Below are 27,898 nucleotides of genomic sequence, written 5' to 3'. Positions count from 1 at the left end.
AGAGACATAACACGAAGAAAATCCACCCCCACTTTATAAAAACTAGCTCTCATTTTTATGAATTTTTAGAACAAAATCCACTGAAGGGTTCTAGGGATATAGATTATTAGACAAATAATAAATCACTGCATTTCAGTCAAATTACAAAGAAGAACTGGCAACTACCACAGTTAGCAGTTATTTGAAAAACTTTTTGAAAATATTTGTAAAGTTGTGCTTGACTTCTCCAGCCCACTTTGGGTGGCCAACTCCAGCAGTGAGTGAGTCACAGGGGCCAATGAGGCTTGGCAGGACAGTTACCTTGCAGGCAGATCAGTCTCCAGTTTATGGGCGAACCACCATAGGGAATCAATTGAGTGGTCTTGATGCAAGGGATAGAGGATGCTGAAGATGCTGATCCGGTGATGGGGGTCATCCTGGGGTCACCCTTCATTAAAAAAACAAGGTGAGGTGAATTTGGTAACAGTAGTTGATGTCCCTCGAAGTCCACTTGAAGTCCAGACATAAACCAGTTGCCACTGTTCTACTTGTCTCCAGTTAAAGTGAAACCTTCTGTTTCTTTTAACTGAGGCGGGTGTCCATCTTGGATGACCTGATTGCACTCTGATGACTCTCCTGGATCCAGAAGACTCAGGTGCAACTTTTGAGTGTCAAGACTCGGCCAAACAGGCTGCACTTCGGTGATAAGTGGTGGTCAAGCTGCCAACTTGCCAAGGCAGACTTCTTCAGCTTTTGTGGCCAGTCAACTCACTCTTGGAGTGACTTCTTTTGTCTGGGACTTAGGGATGACTTTTTCTTAAGCAGCACAACACAAGCACAGCCCTCTCTTGCTAGCCCAAGGATCATCAGATGCAGTCCAGTCTTTGGTGCAGCCTCTCTTTGAAGGGTCCAGGGAACAGCAGGGCAGCCTCCAATGCAGATACGAACGGAGGTCAGGGTGCCACTTTTATGCCCAGTACTTGCCCTTGGGGGACGTGGTGACTACTAGCCAACGGGCAATCAGCACTGTTTAATTTGAAAAAATATAAGTGCCAGGGCCGTCGAAAGGAGGCCATTGCAGCTTGCACCACACATTGCCCCTGTCAGGATCAGCATGCCCGTAAGCACTGTCTGCCCTCTTAGCGCGGACCCGTCTAGAGACACCCGGGATAGAACTACATATCCCGGCATACCATGCGAAGTCACGCATCACGTGGCTCAGATGTTACGCCGGAAGGAATAAGAACGGCGGAAGCCTGAAAGCGCCGCCGATTATTCAACCGGGAACGCAGATGTGGATTCCTCCGAGAAACCTACGGGTTTGGTCTGGCGGTAAGAGTGCTAGTGCACCAACCTTCGAGCCATCAGTTTCAACATCAGAACGTGGCGAGTACACCGTTTACTCCAAGTACTCCCCTGTTGGATGAGACACGCCAACTGAATTGCGGTCTCTTGCAGGGGAGATTAGATGCCGGTTGAGGCACTTAGGTTCGCTCGTTCCCTGTTGGCGAAACTGTGAGTTGAATACCGGTTTCATGCAGGGAAGACATAGCACCCGCGATGATCCAGGGTATGAGTGAAATATCGCTGGATTGTTTATAATCTTGTTTATGCTCACAGCTTATTGGGAAGCTCCGAGACATTATAGGAGCATATTTCACTCCGTGTTTTTCCTATTGCTTGAACTTCCTTATTAATCCTAAAAGGCTGGTAAAGAGTTTGGGATCCATGTGACTTTTTACTTCCCTGGGCGCTTTTCACTAATCGTAAAAGAAGTCAAGCTGTGATTGATCCAGAGTCCAGAGGAAACCCCCTGGCATGTGCCATTTGGTTGTTCTTTCTTTCTTTTTAGTTCCTTCAGGAGAGAGGTCGGTTACAGGGGGCATGACTTGACATCACACAGTGCAAGGGACATAAGGTCTTGGTAGGTGGTTCCTCATCCATTACGAAGAAAGCACAGCGAGGGCTTAGAAGGGAACAAGAAGCCTTTACTAAACTGTGCTCTCTCTCGTTTTATATTTCATATATAGAAGGTGTTCTGAAATGTGTCGTCACCCTCTGCTCTCTTCTGAGGTCATCGCTTCACTTTTCTTTGTTACAGGTAGGGGTTGTGGTTTAGAGGAGAAGGCTGTGTAGAGATAAGGTACTTGAGAGGGAGAGCAGACAATAGAGGTCTCACAATATTTTCTTGTTTCCTTCACAGATCTCCCTCCCCGCAGTTCCTTCCCTTTCCTTCCCCCGCTCAATTACCTCAACAGTCTGTGTGCTCATCTGTCATCCAGACTTGGGGTAGTTCAGAGGTGGGCCCCCTTTGAGCATCAGCATGATCCTGAGGATTCAGAAGGAGGATACCGACATAATAATCGGCCCAAGAATTGATTTCTTCCTGGTCGTTCTGGGTTCATAAAGGGCCACTTTAGAAGATGTGCTATCGGCTCTGGCGCTTTTTTTCAAGCAGATCTAGCTGCCTCCTGTCAGGAAACAGCGACCCTACAGGTTAGAGTGGACATGCTTCAGTGTAACCCACTTAATGCAGGGGAAGCCCCCCACCCAACATCAGTAGTAGTGGAGATGCCTGCCCAGATACAGTTAGCCCCTCCGGAGAGATTCTATGGGGACATTAAGAAAGTACAAGTTTTCGTTACACAAGTGTTACTCCACTTCACCTGCAAGCCAAACATGTTCGCCACCAAACCGGCCAGAGTGGCCTTTCTGATTTCTTATTTGGGTGGGGAGGCTGCACAGTGGATGGTTCCCATCATCCGGAGAGACGATCCCCTCCTCTACGACTGGGACGAATTCAGAGAGAATTTTGAGAAAACCTTGGATAGACGAGCCAAAACTTTTTCTGCAGATAGAGACCTACTGGAGCTACGGCAGGGTACCTCCGATTTGGTTAGCTGCTTGAACAACTTTCGGAGACTGGTGGCTGAAACCGACTGGCCGGAAGCCAAACAGTCAGTGATATTTTACCAAGGGCTCACGGATGAGCTAAAAGATGTTCTAGCTCAAATTGACCCCCAACCCCGCACCTGTGCGGCTCTCATAGAACTCATCCTTCGCTTAGACCACAGGATGTGGGAGCGCAATGGGGAACATAAAAGGAAAGAGAAACATGTTCCTTACAGTGAGCGTGCTTCTGGCATGGAGAAAGCAACCCGTAAACCGGAACCAATGGAGATTGGTACAGTGAGAGCATCCTTGACCCTCAGTGAAAGAGACCATCGCCGCAAACAAGGCTTATGCCTATACTGTGGAAAAAAGGGTAATTTCCTTTGTGAATGTCCTGTCAAGCCGAAATACGGTCGGCTTCGAGTGGGACAAGCTGCCGTGGTGACAACAGAAAGGAAGGAGGAAAACTGTCACGCTTGAAGACTCGGGAAGGGATATCTTCAAGCGGATGTACTATCCCTTCTGTGAACTCCTTTGCCATAATGGAAGCAGATCATTTCTTCATAATGCTGATCATAATGATTAACCAAGAACCCAAACGCGTCCAAGCTATGGTTGATTCATGAGCCATAGGCTGTTTTATTGACCAAGAAGAGGCAATACGTTTGGGCGTGCAACTAATCCCTAAGCCTACCCCAGAACAGGTGTACGTCGTTGATGGGTAAATACTAGAGTCAGGACCCATTCGGCATAGCACACCTGATTACAAACTTATATATGAGGAATATCAGAAGGAAAAGTTGTCTTTCAACATCATACGGGCTCCACAATACAGCATCATACTGGGTCTTCCTTGGTTACAGAGGCACAAACCCACCATTCAATGGACCGATAAGACTCTACAAATGGACTCCGCATATTGTCAGAACCACTGCAACCATGGGGTGACGCGACCATCGAGAATCCTAGCAACCAGGCACCACATAGCCACAGCCACAGAAAAGAACATAGTCTTGCCTGAGAGCTACGCAGGATACAACGACATTTCCAGCGAGACCGAGGCAGAAGTATTACCTCCTCACAGAGACTATGACTGTCGCATTGAACTTGTCCCGGGGTCAGTAGTCCCTTGTGGCAGGATATATGCTCTTACAGTACCCGAGAACAAGTATTTGCAGGAGTATTTGGATAAACACCTGGAATTGAGATTGATACGTCCATCCAGATCTCCAGCAGCCTCTCACCTCTTTTTTATTCCGAAGGCCAACGGGGATCTAAGATGTTGCATCGATTATAGAGCATTGAACGCCATGACCATAAGGAACCAATACCCGCTTCCTTTGATCCCTGTGCTCTTGGAGCAGGTGCGGGCTGCAGTTATATACAAGAAGCTCGACTTGAGAGGGGCATACCATCTGGTCTGAAATTACCAGGGCGATGAATGGAAGACCGCATTCAAAACGAGGTATAGACTTTTTGAATACCTGGTTATGCCCTTTGGGCTCTGTAATGCCCCTGCGCTGTTTCAGTTCTTTCTAAATGAAGTCCTAAGAAGTTATCTGGACCTTTTTGTCGTGGTCTATATAGACGACATCCTCATCCTCATATATTCCACGACAGAGGAAGAACATGTATTACAAGCACTGAGGAACCACCGCTTGTTTTGCAAGATCACAAAATGTGAGTTTCACGTGACCACGGTAGAATTCTTGGGGGTTATGCTCAATCTCTCTGGGCAGATTATGGCAGAGAGGAAAGTGAAGGCCATCGTTGACTGGCCATGTTCTTGCAACATAAAGGAAGTCAAGAGCCTACTGGGCTTCGCAAACTTCTATCGAAGATTTATGCGAAGGTTCTCAGACATGGTTGCGCCCTTAACCAGATTGACCAGGAAAAAGATCCCGTTCCTGAGGACCAAAGAAACACAAAAGGCCTTCGATCTCTTAAAGCAGTCTTTCATGTCAGCTCCAATCCTTACCCACGCCAACCCGGATTTACCATTCATCGTAGAGGCCGACGCTTCCGACATCGCAGTAGGAGCAGTGCTCTCCCAGCGGAATGAGACCACCGGTTATCTTCATCCCATAGCATTCATGTCCCGGAAGCTGAATGCCGCAGAACAGAACTACTCGATTGCAGAAAAGGAGCTCTTAGCGATCAAAGACGCCTTCCTGGAGTGGGGGCATTGGTTGATGGGGGTGGTGCATCAGGTAACGGTCTACACAGATCACCATAATCTGCAGTTTATGAGGGCCGCTCGCCACCTCACACCCCGTCAGCTCCGATGGATGTTATTCTTTGCTGAATATCATTTTGTGGTGACTTTCCGACCTGGCGTGGACAACAAGAAGGCAGATGCCCTCACAAGGCAAGATTCCCTTCCACTTTCCTCCGTCACTCCAGAAGAGTCCATCACCAAACCTAGTAAGGTAGTGTGTGCCGTGCAAACCGAGGACTTTCTTCAAAAGGTTCGCAAAGGATTACAAACATTTGCTTGGAGAAGCTGGCTTAGAAGACGGCCGGAGTGGCAGATACGGCAAGGCCTCCCCATAAAAGACCAAAAAGTATTGGTCCCCACCAGCATTCTACACAGAGCAGTGTTCTCGTGGTGTCACAATCTCCCATGTGCAGGACATTTGGGAGGCACAAAAACCCTGGAGAAAGTGCTGCGCCAGTTTTGGTGGCCATCAGTTAGTCCGGACAATTTGACATGGGTAAAGGAATGTACGACGTATGCCCAAAATAAATCTGACCATCAACAGGCACAAGGGATCCTACAAATCATGCCCACACCAGAAACACCGCGGGAAAGGTTTTCGGTGGACTTCATCGTGGGTCTACCCAAGGATCAAGGGAACACAGCCATCATGGTAGTCATAGACTATTTGTCCAAGATGGGCCCTTTCATCGCAAATAAACAAACCCCCTCAGCAAGCCAGTTGGCCAAACTACTGCTAGTCAACATTGTTTGGCTTCACGGCCTTCCTAAAGTCATCGTGTCGAACAGAGGGGCCCAATTCACAGCGGGTTTCTGGAGAACTTGGTGCTCTGAGCTACGGATTACATCTTCACTGTCGACAAGCTTCCACCCTCAGACCGATGGTCAAACCAAGAGGCTCAATCAAACCCTCAAACAATTCCTGAGGTGCTATGTCGATACTAACACTGACGCTTGGGTGGACTGGTTGTGGGTGGCAGGGATTGCATACAACAGCGCCAAACACTCCTCCACGCAGTTCACCCCCTTCTACAGCACTTATGGTTTTCACCCTCGGTTCACTCCCTTAATCGTTCCTAGTACTAGCACCAAACACCCAGACCTACGCAAAAGATTACAGCTTATGCGCAAAACACTGCTGACCACGGGTAACAACTTGTTCAGGGCTAAAGAAAGATATAAAGCTCAGGCAGCTAAACATCGAAGACCAGGTCCTTCGTACAAAAGCGGTGATTGGGTTTGGTTATCAACACAACACATACGATTCAAAAGGTACAGTGTGTTCAACCCCAAGTACATTCGCCCATATCGAGTGGTTAAGCTAGTCAACCCAGTGGCAGTGAAACTGAAGCTGCCAACCCATTTCCGAATACATCCGGTGTTTCACATATCCCTCTTGAAGCCATCACATGGCCCGGGGAAGAAAAAGCCCAGTCCTGTTTTGGTTCAGGGTGAACAAGAGTATGAGGTCCGAGGTATTCTAGATGCCAAAAGAATACGTGGAAAGCTGTAGTACTTGGTGTCCTGGAAGGGCTATGGTCCTGATGAAAACTCCTGGGAATCGGGTGGGGCGGTGCATGCGCCTAGATTGGTGGCCAAGTTTCACCGTTTACACCCAGACAAACCCTCGGGCAGTTAGTGTGCTCTGGGAGGGGGGATGTGCTGTCAGGATCAGCACACCGGTAAGCACTGTCTGCCCTCTTAGAGTGGACCCGTCTAGAGACACCCACGATAGAGCTACATATCCCGGCATACCATGTGAAGTCACGCATCATGTGACTCAGACGTTACGCCGGAAGGAATAAGAACGGTGGAAGCCTGAAAGCGCCGCCGATTATTCAACCGGGAATGCAGATGTGGATTCCTCCGAGAAACCTACGGGTTTAGTCTGGCGGTAAGAGTGCTAATGCACCAACCTTTGAGCCGTCAGTTTCAGCATCAGAACGTGGGGAGTACACCGTTTACTCCAAGTACTCCCCTGTTGGACGAGACACGCCAACTGAATTGCAGTCTCTTGCAGGGGAGCTTAGGTGCCGGTTGAGGCACTTGGGTTCGCTCATTCCCTGTTGGCGAAACCGTGAGTTGCATACCGGTTTCATGCAGGGAAGACGTAGCACCCGCGATGATCCAGGGTATGAGTGAAATATCGCTGGATTGTTTATAATCTTGTTTATGCTCACAGCTTATTGGGAAGCTCCGAGACATTATAGGAGCATATTTCACTCCGTGTTTTTCCTATTGCTTGAACTTCCTTATTAATCCTAAAAGGCTGGTAAAGAGTTTGGGATCCATGTGACTTTTTACTTCCCTGGGCGCTTTTCACTAATGGTAAAAGAAGTCAAGCTGTGATTGATCCAGAGTCCAGAGAAAACCCTCTGACTTGTGCCATTTGGTTGTTCTTTCTTTCTTTTTAGTTCCTTCAGGAGAGAGGTCGGTTACAGGGGGCATGACTTGACATCACACAGTGCAAGGGACATAACGTCTTGGTAGGTGATTCTTCACCCATTACAAAGAAAGCACAGCGAGGGCTTAGAAGGGAACAAGAAGCCTTTACTAAACTGTGTTCTCTCTCGTTTTATATTTCATATATAGAAGGTGTTCTGAAATGTGTCGTCGCCCTCTGCTCTCTTCTGAGGTCATCGCTTCACTTTTCTTTGTTACAGGTAGGGGTTGTAGTTTAGAGGAGAAGGCTGTGTAGAGATAAGGTCCTTGAGAGGGAGAGTAGACAAAAGAGGTCTCACAATATTTTCTTGTCTCCTTCCCGCAGTTCCTTCCCTTTCCTTCCCCCGCTCAATTACCTCAACAGTCTTTGTGCTCATCTGTAATACAGACTTGGGGTAGTTCAGAGGTGGGCCCCCTTTGAGCCTCAGCATGATCCTGAGGATTCAGACGGAGGATCCCGACAGCCCCAGTCATCACTGCTGATGAAAGTACAACACACCTACTAACACCACACACCTACAAGTGTGGTCTGGCACTTCAGACTATTCCAGGCCCCCAAAGCTATAAGAATGGCTTGGGTGGCAGATATTAGTCTTTTTTAATGCATATTGAATGAATAAACAATTGCTGTTGTGCTCATTGCTAAATAAAACAAACAGTGCCACCATGAGAAAGACTATCATAAGTGCCGGTCTTGGTAATAAAGCACGTATGCCGGGAACTGGAAACCACTGGCACAAACTCAGCACTGGCTGCCAGGTCCCCTCCCGCATGATGATGACTTCCTGCAATGAGTGGCATCTAGCTATCCCAGAGTGCAATATTCTGCCCACTCCAAAGAGGCAAAACCCCTCTCTCAGTGTATGGAGCTTGGTAGCCCACCCCAGGGATGTGGCTACCTGAGGGCTACCCATCCACTGGAAAACTGATTTGACCCCTTTTCCACCTCTCTGCCCTTGACACCAACATGTATACCAGAACCAAAGAGCAGTGGTTCTCGTGTGTATCCATTATTTGCCCTTCAAAGGCAGCTTCCATCACACCCTGTTTGGCCTTCCTACCAGGGAGAGGTACCACCCCTTGCAACGGCAGGCCATTTGTGTGCCTACCCGAGTCTCATTCACAACTCCCCCTCACGAAGGCAGAAGGCTGTCTTGTAGCCAGCCATGGTAAAGAGTCACTGGAAAACATGGGCAACAGAGTGGCAATGTTTTTAAATTGCCATTTACTTAAAAATTAAATTAAATCTAACTTGGGTATCAAGTCGGGTTTAATGTAACTATTCTTTTGATATCTTAAAGTGCCAACTTTTGTAGTACCAATCAGATTTTAGCACTGCTGAGCTGTCAGCGTGTAACCCTGTACTCACCAGTGGGGCTACTAGCCTTTCTATAGTAAAAAAACAATTTGGTGTTTTTACTGTTAGGATATATAGAAATGCATGTCCTACTTATTAATAGAAAGTACCCTGCCTTAGGGCTCAATAGGCCTAACTAAGGGGGGACTTAGAGAGGTATAGTGTAACAGTCAGAAATGCGGACTGTGGAACTGGGGAACCAGGTTACAGTTTCAGCGACAGATCAACATCCTGTGATTCTGGGAAAATAATTTAGGGCCCTATTATGAGTTTTACAGTCCTCTCATGGTGGCGGCACTGCGCTTTCTGCTGGAGGACTGCCAAAGTCCAGGTGCGCCCGTCCATCAGATTACAAGCCAACTCAGAATCTGCTCGGCTGTGCCGCAGCAGCACCGCCAGCATATTGTCACTTCTGACTGCTGCACAATCCTGGATCCCTGGCAGTCGTAGCGGTCCTGTGGCAGTCTGACAGCCTCACTCGTAATACTGCTGGCTGGCCAGCAGTTTGGCGGTGGTCGGACCGCCTCCTTCCGTACTCATAATAAGCCCCTTAGTGCCCCGTGTGAAGAAAAAAAAAAAAGAATATGTTCTTGTGTTAAATAACTTGTGCTCAGGTAAAGTTCTCCAATACCTTTAGGTCGAGTTTGCATTATATAAACCTACAAAATATATATATATACATTTTTGGGGCTGGCTACCCCGCCGTGTGCCCGTCATTTAAAGTGGCTTGGACTCCGTCAAGGACTGTTTGTGGATATATATATATATTCACTTAAAAAACCATAGGTTTCACACATGTTACAGTTAGCTGGACATTTCACTCGTAAAAAACCAATGAAATTCCCCTGTTATAGTTAGTTCAGATAACTATAAATCGCGCGCCCGCAATCCACTGCTGATGACGTCACATATTACATCACTCATGACATGGTCAGTGGCATCACTCATGACATCACTGATGACATCATCCTTGTGATAGAGTGGCGGTCGCGCGAGTTATAGTTATCTGAACTAACTATAACGGGGTAATTTCATTGGTTTTTTACGAGTGAAATGTCCAGCTAACTATAACATGTGTGAAACCTATGGTTTTTTAAGTGAATTTGCAAGGTTTTTTAAATGCTAATTCCTAACTATAACGTGTGTGAAACCTATGGATTTTTAAGTGAATTTGTACGGTTTTTTAAATGCTAAGTTATGTATTTATTAATTTTTTTTTTCAAGGTTTTTCACCGTGCGCGCACCCCGCAAATTTATTCGAAAATAATAAAATGTTTTTTTCACCCTTGGGGCTCCTTCTGTGACCCCCTGACAAAGGCTAGGAGGTCAGGAACTCTCTTCCCTGCCCCCTTTTCACGTTTTCCACCTTTTTTCCACCTTTCCTTTTCAGTGCGACAGACAAAATGGCGGCCAACACTTCCTGATTTCGACCGATTCGAATGTTTACTGACATCTATCAACCAATCCGAATTTCGCTCGCGCACGGCACCGTGCGCGCACCGTGCACGCACGGTGCGCGTGTATAGATATTTATATGCTTTTAAATGCTATTTTCTCAGGAAATACTGAACAGATTGACACCAGACCTGCAAAAGGCACTTCCCTGACATGAGGACTACCGCTCTGCCAAATTTCAAGTAATTCTGTTCAGCCGTTCGTGGCTGTACCTTCGACTAAAGGTCCTATGGAAAAATGCATGGGGAAAACGTGTTTTGGGACCCCCCTTTTTTCTCGCCCCCCCCCCCTTGACGAATCACCCAGAGACTTTCAGGGTAGGAGCTGAGCAGTGGCAATGTAATAGACCATTGTGGGCAGAAGGAAGAGGCAATGGTAGTACAACCATACATGCCAACAGACCCGATTCAGCCAGGAAACGTCCAATGTTTTTAAGCTCAAATGGGCTTTATTAGATCTGTCTCCTGTCTACAATCTCCTCTTTTTCAATGTAACTCAAAGGGGAAAATCAATACCCCAGTTTTTTTTCAAAATCTCCCTCTTACCAAGTTCAAAATGTTCGCAAGTATGGTACATTGGATCATGGAAGGAAATGGGGTAGGGACATGGACTTGGATAACAGAGGACAGGAGGGACATGGAGAGGTGCACCAAACTGACCCTGCAGGGCAGGCATCAGGGTTTGCAGCAGCACAATACACCACACAGGGCATGCGGGACGGGAGTGCAGCACAACAATCCATAGAAAGCAAGAGGGAGGGGACAGGACCATGCACATGGACAACAGAGAACAGAGGGGCAAGAGGCAATGGTAGCTAGCTGACCATAATGGACAGACAGGAGAGAAAGCTGCAGCATAACAGACCATAAAGGGCAGGAGGGACGGATCAGGGGCATTACAATGGAACAGACAAGCCAGGAGGATGGGAGTAGGGGTCTGCACATGTAAACAGAGGGCTGGGGGCAAGGGGGCAGGGCAGGAGCAGCAAGATAGCCATGGAGGTCAGGCAGGATGGGCACTAGAAGCAAGACACACCATGAAGAGCAACAGTGAGACTGTGATGGCATACACACAGACCATGGAGGGAAAGTGGGAGGGGGTCAGGGGCAGCTAACTGACCACACAGGGAAGGTGGGAGGGGCCATGGCAGCACAGAAGACCATGCATGGCAAGTGGGAGGGTTAGTGGCAGCACAATGGCTATGATGGGCAAGAAGGAGGGTGCAGGGGCATGCACAAAGGACGATGGAGGATAGAAAGGAGGGTCAGGACCTGTGCACAGACAAGAAAGTTTAGGGGAAGGGGCCTCACAACAGACCGCACGGGGCAGGCAGGAGGAACAGTTGCAGCACCACAAACCAGGGGGGCAGAAGGGTGTGGCAGTACAATGGACCATGTAGGACAGGAGGAAGAGGATAGGGGCATGGCATGTGGACAGGCAGGGTGGAGGTGGCAGGGACAGGTTACAGTCATCTGACAATGCTAGGCAGGTGGGAGGGGAGTGGCAGCTCAACAGAACAGAGTAGATAGGAGTGGCAGGTCCATGGAACATGGTGAACAAAAAGGATGGAGCAGGGGCATGCACAAAGACATTGGAGGGCAGGGGGAAGGAGAATAGGGGCAGCAAGCTAAGCACAGAGTTTAAGCAGGAGGTCAATGATGGGGCATAGAATTGGGCAATGGAGGGCAGGAGGAGTGGACTGGTACATCATACTAAATTGAGGGCAGTGGCAGCACATTAGACCATGCATGGCAGGAGGGAGGAGGCTAGTCCATGGATTCACACAACAGAGGATAGGGAGGAGGGGGATGGGGCAGCAAACTAACTGTTCAGAGAAGGCGGGTATTAGGAACTTTATTGTTTTTAAAACGTGTGTCTGTGCGAACTACTTAAAATATGAACAAGTATGCAGCTGTAGCGGAGTTGGACCGACGGAGCCGGGGATAGTAGACTGGTGGTCCCACGTGCCCTTCTCACCCCCTCTTGTTCCCTTACCGCAGGACGAGTGGGTGACGGCCTCGGATGCATCTTTCACGGAGCACGGTGAAGGTGAGGTGCCCTTTAACTGGGCCGGGATCCCCAAAGGAGACACGCCCCTCTCTGACGTCAGGAGAGACGATACGTCAAAAACCATCAAGACGGGACGAGCGTCGGACGGCGATCCCTGGAGGTACAGAGGAGACGAACGGTGCGGAGCTAAGGAGGAGACCGGAGAAAGCGAAGGAAGAGGGACGAGAGCGGAGGCCGAGGAGCGGCGAGGACCCGACGGGCAACAGAGCAGACGGCAGGGAGGCCAGGAGCACCGCGAAGCACCCAGCCACGTTCCCAGGGGAGGAGCGTGGCTCGGACAGGTACGCAACCGCGTAGCGGGTTGGGTAGGAAGGAGGGAGCCAGCACCTCCGTAACCAGTGTAACCTCCTAGGGAGTGGGGGTGAGCTCCTAGCTGGCGAGTGCGTACTTCCCATCCCTCGTTGTTTCCCAACCTTTTCCCTCACCTAGTATCCTCACTTCACCAAGTACACGTCCGGGGGAGAGAAAGGGGAGGGTGGGTCACAATTGCACATTGGGTTTCCCTCACTCCCGGTCCTGGGTTCAATTGAAGTTTGTTGACGGCCATAACCCTGACAGTGCCTTGTCCTTACTTTCTTTTGGGGCCCCCACGCACCTGGTGACTCCGAGGAGCCTGACTTCGGGAAGTCTGAAAAAAAGGGCGGGAGCAGAGACCCAGGCCACCGCAGACCTTCGTGCCTCAGGACGGACAACGTCACCTTTGCCAAAGAACGGATCACGAGTAGACTGAAAAGACACTGTTATAAAATAATACCACAGTTACCTCGAACACTGTCTCCGTCTGTACCTGAGCCCCCGTTACAGCAGCATAATCTCACTTTTATTCAGGAAGAAGAGGACGTTTGTGACTGTGACTCCGGGCTCACTTGGCAGAAACACCCCCTGACCCTCCACCCCCTATCGCAAAATGTAATGCCCGTGAAAAGGGTAGGTGAACACAGTGTTATATAGAACATAGTCCTGAGAGCACGATTGAAAATGAAAACTAGATATAGTGTATGGTATAAACTATGCACCAAAAAGTGTGATATAAGATGAACCGGGCGTGAAATATAATATGCAATACATTGTGCGCAATGACAGATTCATTGGAGAGCGCGAGATAGCACAGGCACTAGCGCGTGCTATGCGATATGCGCCTTGGAGTGTACTATGCAAAGGGCAGTGTTGTGTAACCTAACTAGTCTCTAAAGTTGTAATATAAAATATGTGCTGGGGAGTGTAACATTGCATATGCACTGTGACAAAGATATGGATCCCAGATTGTAATATGTATGGCATAGCACTGTGCGTTATAACATAGGCATCGAGGAAGGCACGTTAGATGGGGCAATATAACCCGTGTGAAGACAAGTGTGGCATGACATATTCACGGGGTGGTGTTACAGTGCACATGGGCTAGAGAGTGTCATAGCATATGCACTAGCTAGTGGAATACAACACAGAGGTGTGTGGCACTCAGCAGGCAATGGTGGGTGTAAAACAGCATTGGGCTCTGCCAGGAGCGCGCTGTGACTCTCAAGTGATGTTCGTCCCCTTTCCAGAGAGTAAAATAAAAAGTATTACACATCCGGCAGTGGATGTGTGTTTTATTAACCATGAGGGGGGTTTCTTGCATAGTTTTGGTCGAATTTTTGTCGAATCCCCTTTGAATGGCTTGGTGTGCATGTGTATTAAATGTGCCCGTCAATAGCTACCCATGTTTGTATAAATAAACGACAAGGGTGTCTACCGGGATTAGGCACGGTAGGGCATCAGACATGTCAGAGCTTCACTAGTGGTGTAAATACATTCCACGTGGATTCATTGTATGCAAAGTCGCCTTTTAATGAATATCACGCAAATCGTCATGGTGATAGGTACGTACGGTTTGTCCAGCATGTCCTAGGTGTGTCTATAAATATATATTTTTTTAAAATGATAAAAAACAGTGGCCGGCCCTGGGGATTGGGGTCAAAAAAATATAATTAGGAGACAGGCCCTGGGGGATGGGGTCATCAGGGCCAATAAATTAGAATAAGAAGGGGAACCACACAGCCCCCCTTCTTAAAAAATTTAAATAAATAAAAGACTGGCATCGTGCCGGAGGCCACGCCCCCTCCTTGCAGCACTCTGCAAACGCGCCCCCTGGCGAGTTGTAAGTTGGGGAATTAATTGCTCTTCAATACTGAGGGTCCCTAAGGGCCAACTAGCCCAACAGGCATCTCCAGTATGCGCCAGGGAGCTGCGCTGCAGACAGGTGTTCTGAGGCCAAGCCCCTTTTTACACCTCTCTGCAACGCAGCTCTGTGGCGCTTACTGGAGGTACCTAGTGGTCTAGTTTGACCCTAGGGACCCTTAGGATTCAAGGGGACTTAATCTCTCAACTTAGAACAGCCACAGGGCGCGTTTACACAGTGGTGAAGGGAGGGGATGGGGCCTGAGGTGACGTGTGCAAACACGCACTATGGCACGTTTTAAATTGGGGATATAATTTCCCTTCAATACTGAGGGCCCCTGGGGGCTAACTAGCCCACCAAGTGCTTCCAGTAAGCGCCACTGAGCTGCATTGCAGAGAGGTGGTCCAGGCCGTGCCACTTTTTACACCTCTCTGCAACGCAGCTCTGTGACACTTACTGGAGGTACCTAGTGGGCTAGTTGGACCCTAGGGACCCTCAGGATTCAAATGAACTTAATCTCCCAACTAAAAACGGACACAGGGCGTGTTTACACAGTGGTGAAGGGAGGGGACGGGGCCTGAGTTAACGTGTGCAAAAACGCCCTGTGGCCTGTTTTAGGAGGTAGTTTTAATCCCCCTGCCCTATTATATAATTGGGGCTTACAGAGGAGGTCATGCTAATCACAGGGGGACCCCAACGCATAATGTTCCCTAGTGTATGTAGGTGTTTTCACTGTATTCTAAGTGTCTTTTAACATAGCACTGGCTCTAGGACTGGTTAGTCAGACTCAGTTACCACCAGTATCTGTCTGAAAAAGTTGAGGGTACAGGATGATTTTGCAACAAGGCTTCTTTCTGCTCTTCTTTTTGTTCTTTCTGCACGTTATCCTTCTTCCTGCACTTTTCTTCGTCTCTGAGGACTTCTGTTGCTTCTTTCTGCACTTCTTTTTTTTCTTTCTGTGCATTTTTTCTTCTTTCTTCACATGTCCTATCTCTGTAGGCATAGTTAGAAATTAGCATTTAAAAAACCTTTGAAATTCACAGAAAAGACCATAGGTTTCAGGCACGTTATAGTTAGGAATTAGCATTTAAAAAACCTCAGAAATTCACTGAAAAAACCATAGGTTTCAGGGGTGTTCTAGTTAGCTGGACTTTTCACTTGTACAAAACCATTGAAATTCCCCCGTTATAGTTAGTTCAGCTAACTATAACTCGCGCGCCCGCAATGCACTGCTGATGACGTCACATATTACATCACTCATGACATGGTCAGTGACATCACTCATGACATCACTGATGATATCTCAAATGACATCACTGATGACATCATCCTTGTGATAGAGTGGCAGACCTCCTCTCGCCCAAATATATAATCTTTGATACACACATTCAAAAATAGTGTTAGAATCAGTCCCTGTTCCGATACTCCTCAGGATTCGGGCGACGCTATATGGGGTCCACCTCTCGACGTCACCAACTTCCTGCACTAAAGGCACGGAAGACTGGAGCAATCAAGCGAGGGAAGGGAAGGATGGGAACAGCGGGGATTAGAACCTGTAAAGAAAGAATTAACAGGCAACACAAAACACAAGTACACTGCCAATACAGTTTACTACTCTCGATAATTCTCGCTACCAATTCAACAATTCTAGTAATGATTTCTTTAGTTCATTTTAAACATGCACACACAGACTCGTATGCGCCAACACCCATTTGGGAGCCTGCTGACCCCAAAACAAATAGTAACCCCTGTGTCTTAGGGAATGTATGAAGAAAGATATATATAAACACAATGCAATAACAGAGCACCAGACGTTTCATTCTCTGGAACTTAGGTGAAATGGTATCAGGATGTTGCAACTGGAAACTCCTTTCTATACTGCACGCTATCCTATGGATTCCCTCTAACTTATAACCTAAATTATATGTTCTACTGTTCCTGTAGGACAAAGTCTGGAAAGGCTGCCTTACTTGTCCTGGCAGCCAAGGTTATGTACTATACACATCCATTACCCCCAGCTTGTACTAGAAATAGTGAACCGGTCGTAAATCAGTACGGTAATATGGCGGTTACGTCACCGCTCAATTCCGACACCACACACGAGAGAAGGAATATCCAGACCTTTCAGGAAAGGTAATGGAGGTGCTGTCGCTAGACGGGAGCTTAGATATAAAGTACTGAGTCCCCTTCTCCGAGGACTTAACAATTGCCACCACCCATACTTGCAGTTTGTGGAAACTCCGGTATTCGCCCTTCTCGTACACGCAGCCTGCGCGCGGAACTCGTACTCCAGAGGACACACTTCTTCGGTGTCCAAGTGAAGTGAAAAACAAAGGTCTCCGGTCCGTCCTCGTGCTGCAGGCAATCTCGCCGGTGCTGCCCTTCTCTTGGATTTGCGGTCTCTGCCGCCTGTGACTCCAATGCCGATCTCGTCGGCTTCCACGAACCAAATTGCGGGAAACACCGTAACAAGGTCCCCGCTCCTCGAGTCTTCGGATTCGATAATTACGCACAACGTCGTGCGCGCGTTCAGGGCGTTTTGAGCCCGTGGCTCCTCCCACTCATGCACATTGCATTCTGGGAATCGTAGTTGTGGCAGGCGCTTCGAGCCCAGATCCTGACAAATAGAGACTAAAATTTTCAAAACAATGGACATACCAATACCAGTTACAACAACCTCTTCAGTAATTCTAAGATCCACATACACATCCACTCATTCACCAACAGTCCTATACAGTCACTCATACATGTACTCACTCATCATATGTACTCATACACCTATACATCCTGTTACACAATGCCACTCATCCATAGAGTTACTCACACACATAGTCACTCATGCTAATAAAGAATCAAACATACATTTACTTGCATATACAGTTATACACACACCACCACACTTACTTCTACAGAAACTTACACATACTTAGTCTTTTAAACAATCACTTATAGAAACACATACTTATTCATACAGGAACTCTTTCAATCTCTCACTCTCACATATACTCACTTATATACACCAATAGTCACATATACTAATTTAAAACATATGTACTTACTCATAAAGACACTATTGAGACAGTCATTCACTCACCAACACACCCATACACACACTCATCCACCCATACAGTCCTGCACACATACTGTCTTCAACACATACAAACAGTGAGTCAATCATTCATGCACCTATGCACTACGTAATACCCCCCACCGAACCATACAGACACTCATACTGATACTCAAAAAACCAACTAATAACCTATATAGACACCCATGTAGCTACTCACCAACCCATGCAGCCACTTATACACAAAGTGAGAGACTGATACAGATATTTACATATTTAAACATTACTCACTAAGCCATGTATTCACTATGATACACTTAATCAGTCAGTTACACAATCAATTTTTCAAAAACAAATCATCCATTTAGACACTTATATACCCATTTATTCTTCCATCGACCTTGAGATATACATATATAAAACATATTTAATTTTCAGAAAAACACACATTCACTGGATGAAGTCATCAGTGATGTCATCAGTGATGTCATTTGAGATGTCATCAGTGATGTCATGAGTGATGTCACTGACCATGTCATGAGTGATGTAATATGTGACGTCATCAGCAGTGCATTGGCGGCGCGCGAGTTATAGTTAGCTGAACTAACTATAACGGGGGAATTTCAATGGTTTTGTACAAGTGAAAAGTCCAGCTAACTATAACACCCCTGAAACCTATGGTTTTTTCAGTGAATATATATATATATATATATATATATATATATAGCAGGTCTCAACTTTGTCATTAATTTAAATCTCAAAGTCAAGTTGGAAGTTTAAGGGTGAGCGGCGCAAAACAAGATGGCCGCCTATAAAAATGAGATCAACCTACAGTTTACAGTTACACTGAGTGAAACATCCATATCTTTCCTGGATATTGAAATCTTTATCATTGAGAACAAAATTGAAACTAAACTTTTTAGGAAACCTACTTCAGGTAATTCCACCTTACATGCAGATAGTGCACATCCTCGGCACCTCGTCAACAGCATCCCTTATGGCGAGATGCTGCGGATGAGGTGACTGCATAGTAATCAAGAGGACCTCATTAAGGCACAGACAGAATGTAGGAAAAGATTTAGACAAAGAGGATACTCTGACAAGATCATTGAGTTTGCCATAAGTAAGTCTATGAGCAAGACTAGAGAGGAGTTACTTAAAAACACAGACTTGAACAATGCACAAGATAGTGACCCTAGCAGTGCATACATGACAGCCAAGGACAAGAGCTTCAGATTTATAGTCCAATACAGTAACCAACATAAACAAATATGGACTATAATACAAAAGAATTGGCCATTAGTGCTCAGTGATCCTACAATTGGCCCAGATTTACCCCAGAAAGTGGCATTAACCTATAGTCGGGGTCCCTCTATGAGGGATCAACTAGTTACAACATGCCCTGAAACTATTGATAAGACCAATTGGCTACAAAATAGAAAAGGCTTTGTCCGTTGCAGGACCTGCAAGGCTTGTCAACATGGAGAGAACAAGACAGAATTTTGCACTCCATTTAGCGGCAAAAAACACACCATCAATAAACTCCTTACATGTAAGACAGATCATGCAGTGTATGTCCTCTCATGTCCATGTAATCTCCTATATGTAGGCAGTACCAAATTAGACGTGCATAAGCGCATACTCCAACATCTCAGGGCTATTAGCAACCAGGACAATACCTACCCGGTGGCACGTCATTTTAAAGAATTCCACAATTCCAACAATAAGGACCTTAAATACTATGCAATTGACGCTATTCCACCAAGTAGACGTGGTGGGGATCGAGAAAGAACACTGAGAAAGTTGGAAACATGCTACATTATTACACTAGATACAAAACTTCCAAATGCCCTTAATATATCGGAGGACCTATATACTTGCCTATAATATCCTACATTAAAGGTTTTCCATAGTTTTTCAGCCAACAAGATCAGGGGATTAATAAAGTAAAGTTATTTGAGATGGCTTAAAACATATTTTAGAACTGAGCCCCAGTTTGATGAACCCATACAGATTGAGAAGGGTATACGTGTTAGCTCCACCATTATAAATAACAACAGTATAAAACAATACAGGATATGCAATATTAGACGGTAATATATCAACATGACATTTGATGTTGCAATGTAATGGTGATTTGATGATATCAGATACAATAAGAATCTTTCCCCCAAGCCAATAATATATTTATATGTCCCATACAAGTACATACAGTGATATAATGTATATTAATATTAATATTTATATTATTTATTCGAACAGTTTACTTCTGACTGTGATTATATTAATATTTATTTATATATTTATGCAATTGTATATGTATGTTTTTAGGATTACTATTATCTACTTTTTAGGAGGAAATGTCTGTGACATATTTTATCTCTCTTCTTTTTGAACAATGTACAGGGACAGATGGATTTTAGGACACTGACACTATAGGAATATATCCGTTACATCAATATATTTGCACATAACTAAACTAGTTCAGATTCATTATATATATCCATAAAATTAGGATATATTTGTACATATGATGAATTTGATATTTTAATGAAGCCTATATTTAAGACCTTATAGTCAACAATTGCAAATATAATATATAATTACAAATACAATCAAAGAATAGGCCAGCCTTATAAATATTAGTGTTAGGTGAATCCTAATTGAGGTAACCCAAGAAGATTACTATGAGGGAAGGAAAATTCGATTAATATCGAAATACATCATACATTGTTCATAATAGACTTTACATCCTGTTTGTAATAGATTTTACATCTGGGTATTTTACTGTAACAAGGCTAAAACAAGCATTATGCCAGTATATCAACATCTTTCCTGACTAGAAACTGAATATTATACCATGAATGCACTAGCACTTTATCCACCACACACGCAATCACTATTCACATTTTATACTTCTTATTCACAACACGTAACAGATAAGTTATATTACATGATACATAAACTATGAAATGCCCATTAGAATTTGAAGATAGTCCAACAATGAGGCTATATACTATATTCTTCATTCATCATCAGTCATTATTTGCCAATACAATGAGACAGGTCACATATAAGACATTATGTACACACCTACTTGGGATCAAGCAGAGAAAAATATTGACATTGTGACCATGATAACAATCATATACTGAGGATTTCAATATAATTTATCTTGTTTTAAATTGATTTTAAAATGATTTATATGGTATTGTATTGCACTTTAATAACGGACTTTTAATAAGCATGAATTACGAAGTGTATTTAAACACAGAAAATTTTGTTTATGTCTATGATGTTGTGAATATCACGTGGTATGTATCACCAAGCACTGTCACTTTAAAAATGAGAAAAATACTACCCTCCGTGTCATGTGATCAAGGCTCACCTTGGAGCCGAAAAGCGTCAGGCCGAAGCAGCAATAACGATTCACTTTTAGGCACAATAAAGGGGTCCGTTTCCGTCTGTGCGAGTCAAGCCAGGAACGACGGAGTATTTTTATATATATATATATATATATATATATATATATATATACACATATTAGTTCAAAACGCCCTTGCGCTCGAGAATGCACTCAACGCTGTTCTTCTCATCAGAGATTTGTCACCTCACTGCAGCTTGCCACCTTTTCATCCACGATTGTTGCATGCTCGACGCGTTTCGAGGCACTCCGCCTCTTAGTCATGAGCCAACATACAGAGGAACTGAAAGGCTTTACCTGTGTGCTCCTTTTAATAATTTTAATTGAACCGCCTTTAGTGGGCCTGGCATACCATCATGACTCATGGCATGCTGGATCTCGTAGTCCCACAGGTAAGTAATTTGCATTTCCTATAGTAGGCTCTGTTCCCCTGCATGATCTTGAAGCTTTAATTAAAACACCTTTAGTAGGAAAGGACTCCAAGGAAGGCTGGCCATTATCCGCATTAAACAGCGTGCTTCTAGAAGGGCAACATTGTCCTTCACAGCCCTCCCAATATTTCAGGATTGGTGCACATCTCGTTACCGCGGGTCAGACAGCTGCATCCTATTTATTAGTTCAAAACACCCTTGCGCTCGAGAATGCACTCAACGCTGTTCTTCTCATCAGAGATTTGTCACCTCACTGCAGCTTGCCACCTTTTCATCCACGATTGTTGCATGCTCGACGCGTTTCGAGGCACTCCGCCTCTTAGTCATGAGCCAACATACAGAGGAACTGAAAGGCTTTACCTGTGTGCTCCTTTTAATAATTTTAATTGAACCGCCTTTAGTGGGCGTGGCATACCACATGACTCATGGCATGCTGGATCTCGTAGTCCCACAGGTAAGTAATTTGCATTTCCTATAGTAGGCTCTGTTCCCCTGCATGATCTTGAAGCTTTAATTAAAACACCTTTAGTAGGAAAGGACTCCAAGGAAGGCTGGCCATTATCCGCATTGAACAGCGTGCTTCTAGAAGGGAAACATTGTCCTTCACAGCCCTCCCAATATTTCAGGATTGGTGCACATCTCGTTACCGCGGCTCGGGCAGCCGCGTCCTACTTATTAGTTCAAAACGCCCTTGCGCTCGAGAATGCACTTGACGCTGTTCTTCTCATCAGAGATTTGTCACCTCACTGCAGCTCGCCACCTTTTCATCCACCATTGTTGCATGCTCGACGCGTTTCGAGGCACTCCGCCTCTTAGTCATGAGCCAACATACAGAGGAACTGAAAGGCTTTACCTGTGTGCTCCTTTTAATAATTTTATTTGAACCGCCTTTAGTGGGCGTGGCATACAATCATGACTCATGGCATGCTGGATCTCGTAGTCCCACAGGTAAGTAATTTGCATTTCCTATAGTAGGCTCTGTTCCCCTGCATGTATATATATATATATATATATATATATATATATATATATATATATATATATATATTTTCACTTAAAAAACCATAGGTTTCACACAGGTTATAGTTAGGTGGACATTTCACTCGTAAAAAACCAATGAAATTCCCCCGTTATAGTTAGTTCAGATAACTATAACTCGCGCGCCCGCAATCCACTGCTCATGACGTCACATATTACATCACTCATGACATGGTCAGTGGCATCACTCATGACATCACTGATGACATCATCCTTGTGATAGAGTGGCGGTCGCGCGAGTTATAGTTATCTGAACTAACTATAACGGGGGAATTTCATTGGTTTTTTACGAGTTTTTTACGAGTGAAATGTCCACCTAACTATAACCTGTGTGAAACCTATGGTTTTTTAAGTGAATTTGCAAGGTTTTTTAAATGCTAATTCCTAACTATAATGTGTGTGAAACCTATGGTTTTTTAAGTGAATTTGTACGTTTTTTAAAATGCTAAGTTATGTATTTATTAATATATATATATTTTTTAAGGTTATTCACCGTGCGCGCACCGTGCGCGCATGGAGCGCTTCGCGCACCGTGCGCGCGCTCTGGGCGCACCGTGCGCGCGCTCTGGGCGCACCGTGCGCGCACCCCGCGATTTTTATTTAAAAAAAAATGTTTATTTCACCCATGGGGGTCCTTCTGTGACCCCCTGACAAAGGCTAGGGGGTCAGGAACTCTCTTCCCTGCCCCCTTTTCACGTTTTCCACCTTTTTTCCCCCTTTCCTTTTCAGTGCGAGAGACAAAATGGCGGCCGACACTTCCTGATTTCGACTGATTCGAATGTTGACAGACATCTAACAACCAATCAGAATTTCGCTCGCACGGTGCGCGCACGGTGCGCGCGTATAGATATTTATATGCTCTTAAATTCTATTTTCTCAGGAAATACTGAACAGATTGACACCAGACCTGCAAAAGGCACTTCCCTGACCTGAGGACTACCTCTCTGCCAAATTTCAAGTAATTCTGTTCAGTCGTTCGGGCTGTACCCTCGACTAAAGGTCCTATGGAAAAATGCATGGGGAAAACGCGTTTTGGGACCCCCTTTTTTCTCGGCCCCCGCTTGACGAATCACCCCGAGACTTTCAGGGTAGGAGCTGAGCGGAGCGCCCCATTAGTTTTGAACATTTCGCGAAGATTCGTCAACCGGCGCCAAAGGTTTTCAAAATAGAATTTTGAGATTTCCTATGGAAACACGGTCCTAACTATAACTGTCTACTGGCGACTGCCAGTAGATTATATATATATATATATATATATATATATATATATATATATATATATATATATATATATATATATATATATATATATATATATTTGGAAGGTCTCAAACTTTGTCATTAATTTAAATCTCAAAGTCAAGTTAGAAGTTTAAGGGTGAGCGGCGCAAAATAAGATGGCCGCCTATAGCGGAGCTCCGTCCCGCGACAGGAGATACCGTGGTGATTCCTGCTGTTCCAGCCCTCCTTTACACCTGAAACGGTGTTCTACAGATGTAGGAAGAGCCCCTGCACATCCAGTGGGTATTAGCATGGATTTTTTCCGCTCTTGTCTGGAGATATTCTAAAGAAACATATCTCCTCATTTTTGGCCGCCATTTTGTATTTCCTGCAATGGTGTTTTTCTCTTCAAATGCATTACACCTGAAGAAAACTTCAACATAATTATACCTGCCATGTTTTTTCTTATACAAGGCATGGTTTGTTTTGCATTTCTTCAGATTTTTTCGACCAGCTGACTTCTGAGGTTGTCGAATTTGGTAGTTTCTACGCAAGTAGTATTTTCAACTTTATCTTCTGCCATTTTATTCTTGAAGTACAATTAACAACCAATTTTCTATATACTGAAACGGTATACTTCTGATTCCCTACATTTTTCTGGTTTTTCATCTGCTCTTTACTTATGGGAAGGAGTAAGAAACTACTTATTATCAATAAAAAGTCTACTATTTGCGCTCCTGAATCCTGCTCTTCTCATACTGCTTCCTCAATGCAAAGTACCGGCAAGATGGCACAATCTAAATCTTCGAGACCTGTGGCTTCGCCAACTTTTTCAATTAAAATGCAGACTCCTTCCTCTGCCACCAAACGTCTTAAACAGGATCCTCCTTCTCCGCCGGAGTCTGTCTCTCCTGTATCCTTGAAAACTGTGCTGGATGAAATACGTGCCCTACGTCCATTTATTGAGGAAATAAATTCTCGTCTGCAAGTCTTAGACGCTAAATGGACTTCTATGTAATCTTGTATTTATACAGTGGAACAACATTTTCGAGAGTTACATGACATGTCTGTCAAGGTTGTTACCTTAGAGAAGGAGGTCCTCATGTTGAAGAAATCTGCTGAAGATCTTGAGAATAGAAACAGACGAAGTAATCTTCGATTATATGGTCTTCCGGAAAGCTTGGAGGGTGACGATCCTGTTAATTTCTTCACCACCTTCCTCCCAAAGCTTCTGGACCTCTCTCCATCTACAAACCTAAGTATCCAGCGGGCTCATAGATTGTGTCCTCGTTTGATTTCTACATCAGCTCCTTCGAAACCAAGGGGTGTAATTTTCCTCTTTTTGAAATTTACTGACCTCCTACAAGTTTTAAACGCTGCTACAGCCAAAAAACAACTTACATGGTCTGGTTCTAAATTATTCATCTGTCAGGGTTCGGGGACGGAGGAGCTAGTAGAGGCGCAGCGTAGGCATAGGACCGACAAGAAGACTGAGAACTACACATCCCAGGTCACGGAGGCAAGAACTACAATTCCCAGACTCCTCGTGCAAACCGCGCGTGGCCTACATAAGCTCCGCCTACCTGATACACGGGGCTTGTCACTCTGTGTACTTCCGGGTCTCGGACGGAGATCCCATGGACTTACCTACCACTACCGAAGCGGGACGTTCGCACCGAGAAGAACCTCTCCTCTTCCAGGAGACTCCGCGGGCGTCAGGCCCGTGTTCTCAGCTGCCGCTCTCCACGCATTCTGCAAGGAGCGGATAACCCCCGAGACATTCCCCCAGTCCCTGTGTGAGAGGCTAGTGCGTGGTACGCACTCCCCTATCCGGTGGAGACGTGCACGGCGCATTGCGAGTTTTCTCGCGCTTCTCTTCCGGACTACAAACGACTACCCCCCTTGCATCGCGGTGACGACCGCAAGCCCCCAACAGACAGCGAGCGCCCTGCTCTCTGTTCCCTTCCTCCCAGACCTTTTTCTTGGGCGCAACCTACCTACCGAGCCGACTCCCCAAGGACACCCGGGATAAGCCGGTAGTAGCGCTTGCCGAGACACGCTATCCGAACTTCCTGGTGAAGTAACCAAGGAAGGATTCCGTTTTCTCTCACGGCCTCAGCAACCCCCGCAGATAAGTACTATTAACATTTCTTCAGAACAGTACTGAACTCTTTAGGGTGTGTACCAACCTGTCGACCTATGAGGAAAGCAAAGACTGGTCAGTGTAAGTGTACAAGCAGGGGGGGAGCTCAGAGAAAGGGAGGTAGGTGCAGAGCGCGCGTCTGATGTGTTATGTGCTTCTGTCCCACTTGCAGGGCCTTTGGGGTGGACCTTACCAGAGATTGGGTATCTAGCAAGGACCTCCCGTGCCAGAGCCCGCCAGCAGTAGATTATTTTCGTTTTGGTTCTTTTATCCCTTTTTTCCCTTCCCCCTAGAGGTGTGACATACATGTGGTGTTTCATGAGCACGCAGGGGTGTCACCCCTGTGGGGAGAGGGTCTAATAGCAACACATCGTTCCTGCTGTACCCGGCTGACCGGTGAGTCAAGACTCTTCCAACGTGATATCATCTCACAAGACGTTTCTTCAACAACTGCCAAACGTCGGAAGGATTTTCTTGATCTTCGTCCTGCTCTGCGCACAATGGGCGCAAGATATGGGTTATTTCATCCATGCTTATTTAAGGTCACTTTTCAAAACAAAACTTCCACCTTTGAAGACCCAGCAGACTTGAGAAAATTCATTCAATCTCATTCCACAACGTCGATGGAAATCACTGGTCCTTCTTCTGCAGCTTCGATACCTTGACTTATCTCTTTTTACTGTAACATGGTTGTTCTACGTAACTTCATTTGCAATTTTTTCCCTTGCAGGTTGTCTACTGGTTGCTGACATCTGTTTATTGATATCTGTTTCATAACATGACATTCTTATTTTTTACTCCTCCGTTTTTATCTTCTCACAGAATTTGTCCTTGGAGTTTCCTTATGATTCAGTTTCCTGCTCGTTTTATACACCTCCCTGTTGTGGTTTGTTCCTCCTGTTTGGGTATGTCGTCTTCACTTGTGTGTCGCCACTCCTTGTAATTTTCTTCTAGTTCCCTTCTGAAGGTACGTATTACAGTTGTCAATCACTTTTCTCTACCCTCATTGTTATTATATATTTCTTTCTCTTCAATGGTTGACATATACAGTCTTTTCTATTATTCCTACTTCTTTCCCCTTTCTCTTTTTTACTAACTAACTTTTCTCTACTTTCCTTTCCTGTTTCGATTTTTTATCTCTTCTTGTTTATTACGGTTGATCGTATTGGCTTATATATTGTTCAATTAATCTTTATTCAGGGTTATTTCCTGGAATGTGAAAGGTTTTATTAACCCCATTAAAGGGCAGAGAATACTTTCTCATCTAGCCTTCTATGATCCAGACTTAGTCCTTTTACAAGAGACTCACTTGACGGAAGTAGAGGCTTTGAAGCTCAAAGGGAGTTGGGTTGGTTTAGTTTTTGTTTCTCCTACCTCTAACAAGAAAAAGGGTGTGATTATCCTCTGTCACAAAAAGTTAAATTGTTCGGTTGTCTCTCAAGAGATAGATTTGGAAGGTAGATGGTTATTAGTTAAGCTACTTATTAATAATATTTCATTGACTCTTTTTAATGTTTATGGCCCGACTCAACCGGACTATTCCTTTTTGTCTAACAACACGAAAAAATGTATCCAATGTAAAGATTAATTTTTTATTTTAGGAGGGGATTGTAAAAAAATTGTAGATCCATTTATAGACTGTAAATCCCATGTTTGTTTTATTCCCCATTAAACTCACAAACGATTCCACAACACCATTTCTCAGTTACACCTTATTGATGCTTGGCATCTATGCATCCCAGATGTAACAGAATTCTCTTTTTTCTCCCGCCCATGGCTCTCTTACATGATTAGATTATTTTCCTCTCTAAACATTTATCTCAAAATCTTATTTCCTCTTCAATAGAACCTATTGTGATTTCGGATCATGCCTCGGTGATTGCTGATTTTGATTTGCTCCAACTGCAGACCAGATCTACTCGATGGAGATTCAATAATTTCCTCTTACAGGATCCAAATTTTTCCTCTTCCTTCACTTCTTTTGCTGAGGATTTTTTTCTCTT

This window comes from Triturus cristatus, chromosome 1_2 (genome assembly GCF_964204655.1).
Source record: "Triturus cristatus chromosome 1_2, aTriCri1.1, whole genome shotgun sequence".
NCBI classification, from domain to species: Eukaryota; Metazoa; Chordata; class Amphibia; order Caudata; family Salamandridae; genus Triturus; species Triturus cristatus.
Note: the sequence above shows the minus strand (reverse complement) of the source record.